The sequence below is a fragment of the Tasmannia lanceolata genome, unplaced genomic scaffold (assembly GCF_043159265.1).
Source record: "Tasmannia lanceolata isolate RefF3 unplaced genomic scaffold, GAP_Taslan_0.1 ptg000134l, whole genome shotgun sequence".
NCBI lineage: Eukaryota > Viridiplantae > Streptophyta > Magnoliopsida > Canellales > Winteraceae > Tasmannia > Tasmannia lanceolata.
The window spans coordinates 20001-27500 of NW_027518810.1; positions in this window are offsets into that span (position 1 = coordinate 20001).

The window sequence follows — 7500 nt, forward strand, 5'->3', positions numbered from 1 at the left end:
GAACTTGCGAGAAGAGAAAGAAATGCTGCTGAGCGGCCTTACTTAAGAGGTAAGATGCTAATCTCGCTGGCTGTTCTTCGAGCAATCAAAGAGGGAGAAACGAGATCTATGTCTGCCCGGCCTCCTGCTTAGCTGGTTCTTCCAGCACGCAATCTAGCTCCTTATTTTGAATTTCCCATGTCTAACGAAGAGAATTTCCTAAACTCGAATGGAGCAGCACTTGAATCTCGCAGGCTGTTTGATTGCCCGAGCGAGGGAGGCGGCAACTCGCTTGATTGATCACTCCAGCTATCCCGATTTACTGTCCACAACGAGAATGAAAAAGAAGAAAAGAAGAACTAGATGGCTCGGGCTTGAAATGGGATCTAATACTCCAGAGAGACGAACTAAACTCAGACGGGACAGAGAGTGAAGAACTGGTCGCTCACTTGCTATGGGGCTTCCTCTAGCGAGGGGGAAGGCTTCCTAGTGACTACTAATACAAGGATTTCACTTCGGAGAGATAGCACTCAAGCTTGTAGTCCCTCCCTTCTTCACCTGCATTGCTTGAATCATTCCCAGCGGACGGATTGAAGGTGGCAGGGGAACGGAAACCAAGAAAGAAGAATGGCCAATTCGGGATTACTCTTCTGTGAAGCTAGCCGCACCTTCTATTGATAGACGGGCCCCCTTCGCTCAGGGACATGAGAACAAAGAGAAGAAAGATTGATTGATCTTATACCGAGAAATACCGGAAAGATCAAATTGACAACACGCCTGCCCCTTTCTTCTACATAGGGACATTGAACCCTAGATTTCCCTATCTACTTTCCCATTACTTCTTACCAGGAAAAGGCATACCTAAGATTTTGGGAAAGACACATTGAAATGGAAGTTCGAGGAGTAGGCGCCTGATCAAACGCCTTACGTGATAGGGACTTCGAGGTCCAGAGCTTTAGGAACAATAAGAACCTGTGCTTACCATAATAGTTTGTCAATCAACCACTTGCACTTTTTTACTTCCTTCACTTTCATTAGCGATTCCCGGAAAAGAAGTGGGTTTCTCTTTCTACTCACAAGGCTAGGTCTTACACCCGAAAGAGTCTTTCACTTTACCTATCTTAATTTATCTAAACAGGCTATCACCACTAATAGAAAAAGTACTTGCTTGACCCGGCTTACCATTTTTTAAAAATGAGAAAGTTAAGGTGACTCAAATTCTAGCCAAATTGAAAAAGCCCTAAAGACGTTGAGAGGCTTTACTTATCCACTTTACTTTCCACTCGCTCGCTACATACAAGCCCAACAGCGGAATCACACCTGATAAAGGAGAGGTGAGGTTAGGTATTTCCTCTTTAGGTCTAGTGCAAGGTCTGCTAGAGATTCTGGTGTCCCCATGACCTTTTGGTTTTTGTTGCAAGATAACCCTAGAGAGGGCAGGGGGCTAACGTCCTTTTATCTGTCTATCGGTTCAGTGGTTGGCTAGCTCTCTGGTTCCTGAATTGAGGAGTATCCGAGTTCAGGAGTGGCTAGCTCAGTAGAATAGCATATAGCATAAGTAGAATAAAGGCAGGAATGAAAGCCGGGGTCGGCTCAAGAAGTGAAAGTTGTGAGATAGAAGACCAAGAAAAAGGAACAGAATCCGGGATCAATCCATACGCGGCTTGCCTTTTACTACGCGTTGTCAGTCCTTTGAGAGACATAAGGACCCTACCGACAAGGTCTCCTTTGTCTTCTACGTCTAGGCCTCCTCTCAAGGTGTCTTATAGCTGTGTGACAAGAGCTCTCTCTGATAGAGCCCTTCTCAAGTGGGTACAGGCCTGTCAACTTAAATGAGCAGCGTGAAAACTTCACCAAAAGCTTGATGACCTGGTGTGGCAGCGAGGCTCAACTTGTGCGAGCTTTCGGGGCGCAGGCTGTAACAGAGGGGCGATAGTGAGCCAACAAATTATAAATATATATATATATATATGGCATTATTTATATATATGCCCTTCTCGTTTTAGAGAAAGAAAGACGGAAGGGCGAGCCCCTAGTCCTAACAAGCATCCTATTTATCTTATCATTTGAGATGTTCAAAATAATGCCTATTTTCGATCTTTTTCCTGGTCGTAATACCTGAGAAGAGACCCGAAATTCCAGTTTTTGGCTAATGAAAGCCCCGCGTTACGGACCTTTTCTTCATGGAGAGTGGAGTCTTCCTTCTATTCCCCATTCTCGATAGAGAGATGAGGGAAGGCAGCTCGACCTATGCTTAATCTCTTCAATAATTGCAGACACCCTATCTTTAGGTTTCAGTTTCATTCACTCTTTCCATCTCGGCCTTTCCATTTCAACGATTTCTTTTAATAAAAACTTGCATAAGTCCCACACTTGAACAGGAAAACATCTTCACTTAAAATCGGGAGCCGGGAGGGCGGCGAAGCCAGTCTTGTGGAGCACCTTCCTTCAGTTAAGGTGTGAGCTAGGTATGTGTCTGGCGCTGGAAAGCCTTAGAGAGCAGCTTTGTCTTAAGCATAGAGCTGGGAAGGGCCATCTTAGGAAGCGGATCTCTTTGCTGAGGAAGGCCATATCCTAAGAAGCACTGAATTAGACCCCTTGGGAAAGCCCTAAAGGCAGAAGGGGCCCTTGCTTCAAAAAAGATCATGTTATGTTGCACGCTTTGGAGCGAATCATTTTGTAGATAACGATCATGCTCGTGCCGACCGCGCGTTAGGTGAAAATGGACATCACCGAAAGGAAAGACCACAAGACCGGGGCTGGCGCGAGGCAGGAAGCTACGATGCCGCGTTACGATCTGGTGCGACGATTTCCGATAACGCATTCGAACGATTGTCACTGATTTGATTGGACTTCGTATCTAAGGCACTTGTTCCGCTCCAAAAACCGATGCCTTATCACTTGGACTCCATGCGCAGTCTGAGATATAAAACTACCTGACCCTTCTGAGTCGCTTACTTTAGCTTCCCCTCCCATGGAAAATAATGCCTTTATTCTTCAGCCTTAAAAGCTTTTTTTTATTCCTTCCCCGAGCAAACCTTCTCTGAGCCAACAGCCCGCCCGATCAATCTTAGTTCGATTAGGAAGTCCACGCACAACGAGAGCGAAGTCATGCGAACTCAGAAGCAGCAGCAGCATTTGTTCCGTTTCCGGCTGGCCTATATTGCTTTCTCATCGCGGTATACTTGAAATCAATCTTTGCCTATCCGATGGAAAGCGAATCGAAGTTGCTTGCGCGCTTCTTTGCAGTGCTGTTCTCTACTGCATCTTATCCAGGACCCGATGCTTCGTCTCTTGTTGCTGCTTCGGCGGATGCACTTTGTCTAGGAACCTATTTATCTTATTAAGTATCAACCGATGGAACGGGGTCTCCCTGTGCTTCAGATAGGGACAGAGCTCGAAACTCCCCAGCGAATGAGGTAAAGACAGAATGAACAGTTGGTCGGGCAACGATTCCGGTTGAAGCGGATCCATCCTATGCCTCATCAGTCTCTGGCGCGCGTTGAGCTTTTTTCTTCCTTTCCGTCTTTAAACCCACCTCCCTATACTTCGAAATTAGTTTCATAATCAGTTGCAAAAGCACTAGAATGAACACCATCTGGAGCTATGTCTGAAAGTATATTAATGTAGGTACGCTTAGCGCTTGGTAGGTCAGGAGCAGAGGTTGTAGTATAGTAGTCAAAAATCCTGGGGATATCCGGTTCACTTTTCATAGGTTTTCCTAATAAAAAAGCCCTGTTCTAGCAAACTCACAACTCTAGTTTATACTTAAAGGAAATGGGCTAGCCAAACCCGACAATAACAGGCGATAATGATTACGCGATTGCTGTTCAAAGAAGACAGGATTCACACCTTCCCCATAGTAGACAGAGAAGCGCCGGAGACAGCGATGAATCAATTGAGTGGGAACTTGTAAATCAATCTCTTATCCGAAAGGCAGCTTTCTTATTAATGAGATGAGACCAGATAATAGAGGCCCTCGTCAATAGTGTGGGCCTTGGAGAAACTTCTTTCTGAAATAGCCTCTTTGCTGCTCTAATGACCCAATCCAGATTTGAGGTTGAGGAACTCCCCTTTGACGCTTGCCAGCCAGCCTTAGGGTCGGTATTATCAGCGTGTATCACCCCTTAGGAGTTTGCATCATTGACTCGGTTATCCCCCGCCCGTTAGAAAGCGCGGAAATGCACTCATCAGAGAGAGCAGCAAGTGCATTTCTCCATAATCGGGAAATAGCCTATTTTGCCCGTGAGGCAGGCCCGGCAGCTTTCTACACCTACGCTTCTACTATTCTCTATCAGGCATCGGGGTACTCACACCCTAATGATGACGCGCTCACCACATGCATCTTTAGCATAAATCGATCTGGGAAGGCCGCACTCCCTTCTCTAGGTTACGGAACCCGAGCGGATATGATTAGCGGATGAGAACATCTGTACGATTAGTGGATGTTGGATTGCTCTAGCCAAAGCCACACCAAATCCATGAGATCGCTTTCATACATAATGTAATAAAATGCTGAAATTCCTCTTTGCTCTCCCGCTTGCTAGCGGATTCTTCTATCGAATGGGTGAAACAAAAAGCACACCCGGTCATAGTAGGCAGAGAAGGCGATTAGCCAACCAATTCCAATCGAGCTAGGCCACCTTTCAAGTAGGCATCTTTCTATAAACCGACTCTTATCAATTGAAAAACTGGAAACGAGACTGAAGTAGGGAGCTACGAGCCTTTCTACCTCTGTTTCTCCAGCATCGGGTCAGAGAAGGACGAGAAGTTCATAAGGTGGGATTGACTACCATTAGTTGGAGGGAAATAGCCAAATGAGCTTCAGCTTGCTTTCTTGCGGACTTAAAAAGGGGACATTCCACGGGCAGAGGGCAAGACTCACTTAAGCCAGGTTATGCTCGGTTATGCTCAAGAATGGGAATCGAAAGTCCACTCACGCCTTCCCCACTCTAATGAGAACATCTGATTAGCGGATGATTGCTCCAGCCAAAGGAAGCCACACTTAAAAGGGAGGGGAGCTTGTCAGTCAATCTATCTATCTATGAAGGCAGCTTTCTTCTCCATGTTCCCTACTTCAATCTCTGCTCGCACTCATATCCGCAAGTGGGCAAACCTCCTACTACCATTATTCAAGCTCTACTTCATCGATGGCATGCTCTACTAACGGGCATTTATGCACTCACCCCTTTAAGCAGGGGTATCGGGGAACAACTCACACCTCTTTATGCACTCATCCCTTTGCGCCAAGGCTGGGGACAAGACTCACGCCTGAATTGGCCCTACTAGTTGGAGGTTCTGGGGCACGAGTATCTTATAATGCGCGGAAACAGACTCTCGGGTTTGGGCTTCGATCGATCGGGTCCACGAAAGCATTGTTGCAACAAACCAATAGCTAGCTGCAAATAGGGCCCTTAGATTTGCCAGTCTTCCTATACACGTAGAAACGAACCAATCGATTGATAGAAATATGCGCCATCATTACTAAGGCGGGCTCCACCTTTTGACGGAAAGCCAAGAGAAAGGGGCAACTTTACTCGCTTGCTTGCTGGGCACTGGTGTCATCATCGCTCATCGGCGGTGGGGGAGTCCATCTTCACCTGGCGGATCGCAGAGAATAGAATCAATCGTTTATTCGCTCGGCAGTCATTCCAGTTCTATTCATCATTTGCTCCTCGGTGGTGGAGATAGTCACTTTCTCCAACCTCACTCCGCTCGCCTCCCTCCCAATCGAGAAATCAATGCCGCCTTATAGTGAGTTCGATTCCGCATGACTCCTATTCTGATATATGCAACCTAAGCAGCTACTTCTGATTCAGTAGCGGCAGCAAATCCTTCTCTATTCTACGATCTGATCTCGTCTGTTGAAAATCGTCTTATCTTATGAAAGAGGAGTTCTCCCTCACAGCTCTTTCTGGGCATCTACTAGTGTCCTCGGCACCTTAATAGCTTATTCAAACAAAAGGATCTTCATTCAAATTAGAGGAAGATGAATGTGCAATTCCATCGTCGGATGATTTACAGGAAAGACTCAAAAGCGGATACTTTAGTTAGGATGTATCTGTCCTTCTTTTTTTTTATTTATCGAGTGGTCGAGCTCGCACCACCGATACGAAAGAACACTTTAGCATCCATTATATCCCCATGGAGAAATCCTGATGCTGTAACCCGCTGTGTTGGTCGGATTAAAACCTCGATCACACAGTGTGTTCAGCGGTACATGCCCTGGCTTTCACGATTGCCCCTTCACCAGGGTATTTCGTGGAGACCTACCTGGAAGGCGGTTCCAACGTCGTACCTATTCCGTCTGACCAGACAGGATCTTCTAGAACGGGTTCACCGTGGTAAGGTCGAAAGGACTCATGTCCGATCGATCTTTCCGGTGGTCCATTTCGAGTTGGCAGCCTACGGCTCCCTTCTTCAGTTTGTTAATAGTTATGGGAAGCAGTGGAACTCGGGTCCGCTTTGGGTTGACCTAATTCGTTACGCCTTCGATGGCAACAACAAGATTTTCACGGGTCGGGACCTTGACTTCTTTGAGAAATCGGTGGGTCCGGTGCTCCCTACTTGTGAGATGATGGAGGTGCCTTTCGTTGGTGGTAAGCTGGGTCAGGTGATAGAAGGGGGAGGGAAAAGGCGAATATTTGCCATTAGTAACTATATCAATCAACAATTGTTGAAACCAGTCCATGATTGGTTGATGTCGGTTCTTGATCGGATCCCACAGGATGGGACCTTCAATCAAAGTCGACCTCTTGATTTGTTACAAGGGATGTCTACCGTGTATTCATTCGACTTGAAAAGTGCTACCGATAGGTGGCCTCTTCTGTTGTTGTTTGAAATCATGCAGCATCTCTTCGATCGGTCCTTTGCGTCCAGTGTTGTTAATACCGCACTGGCTACTAATCTGTTTGAGGTACCCTTCGTTAGGAAGCGAAAGGCCCCCATCCGTTTTATAGCAGGACAGCCGCTTGGCTATTACTCGTCTTGGCCTCTGTTTTCTTTATCGCACCATATTTTGGTGTGGTATTGTGCAGAGCAGGTTACACCCGGATGCAAATTTAGGAAGTATGCGATCCTAGGTGATGATGTGATTATAGCTGATGAGCGAGTTGCCCAAGTTTATTATCAGGTATTAGAGGATCTCGGTGTCGAGATCTCTTATCAAAAATCATTGATTTCTTCTACCGGAGCAGGTGAGTTTGCTAAGCGGTTTCGGGTAAATCGGCTTACTACCGATTTATCTCCAATCTCTTGTAAAGCTCTTAAAAATTGGTTTCATCCTTATGGTCTAATGGGCATTGCCCATAGATACCCTGTCAAGAGATTTTCAACTCTTGCTAGGATAGGGGGTGCCGGTTTCAAAGTTCTATCTCGCCTAGATCATACTCGTTCAGTTCATTTTCAGCGTATTCATGCTATGTTCTCTAAGTCTAAAATGCCACTTGAATGGTGGCTTGGTCGAGGACGGCCTCAGAATCCGTATCTGCGGGGAGTAATGATAGACCTTTTGAGGTCTGA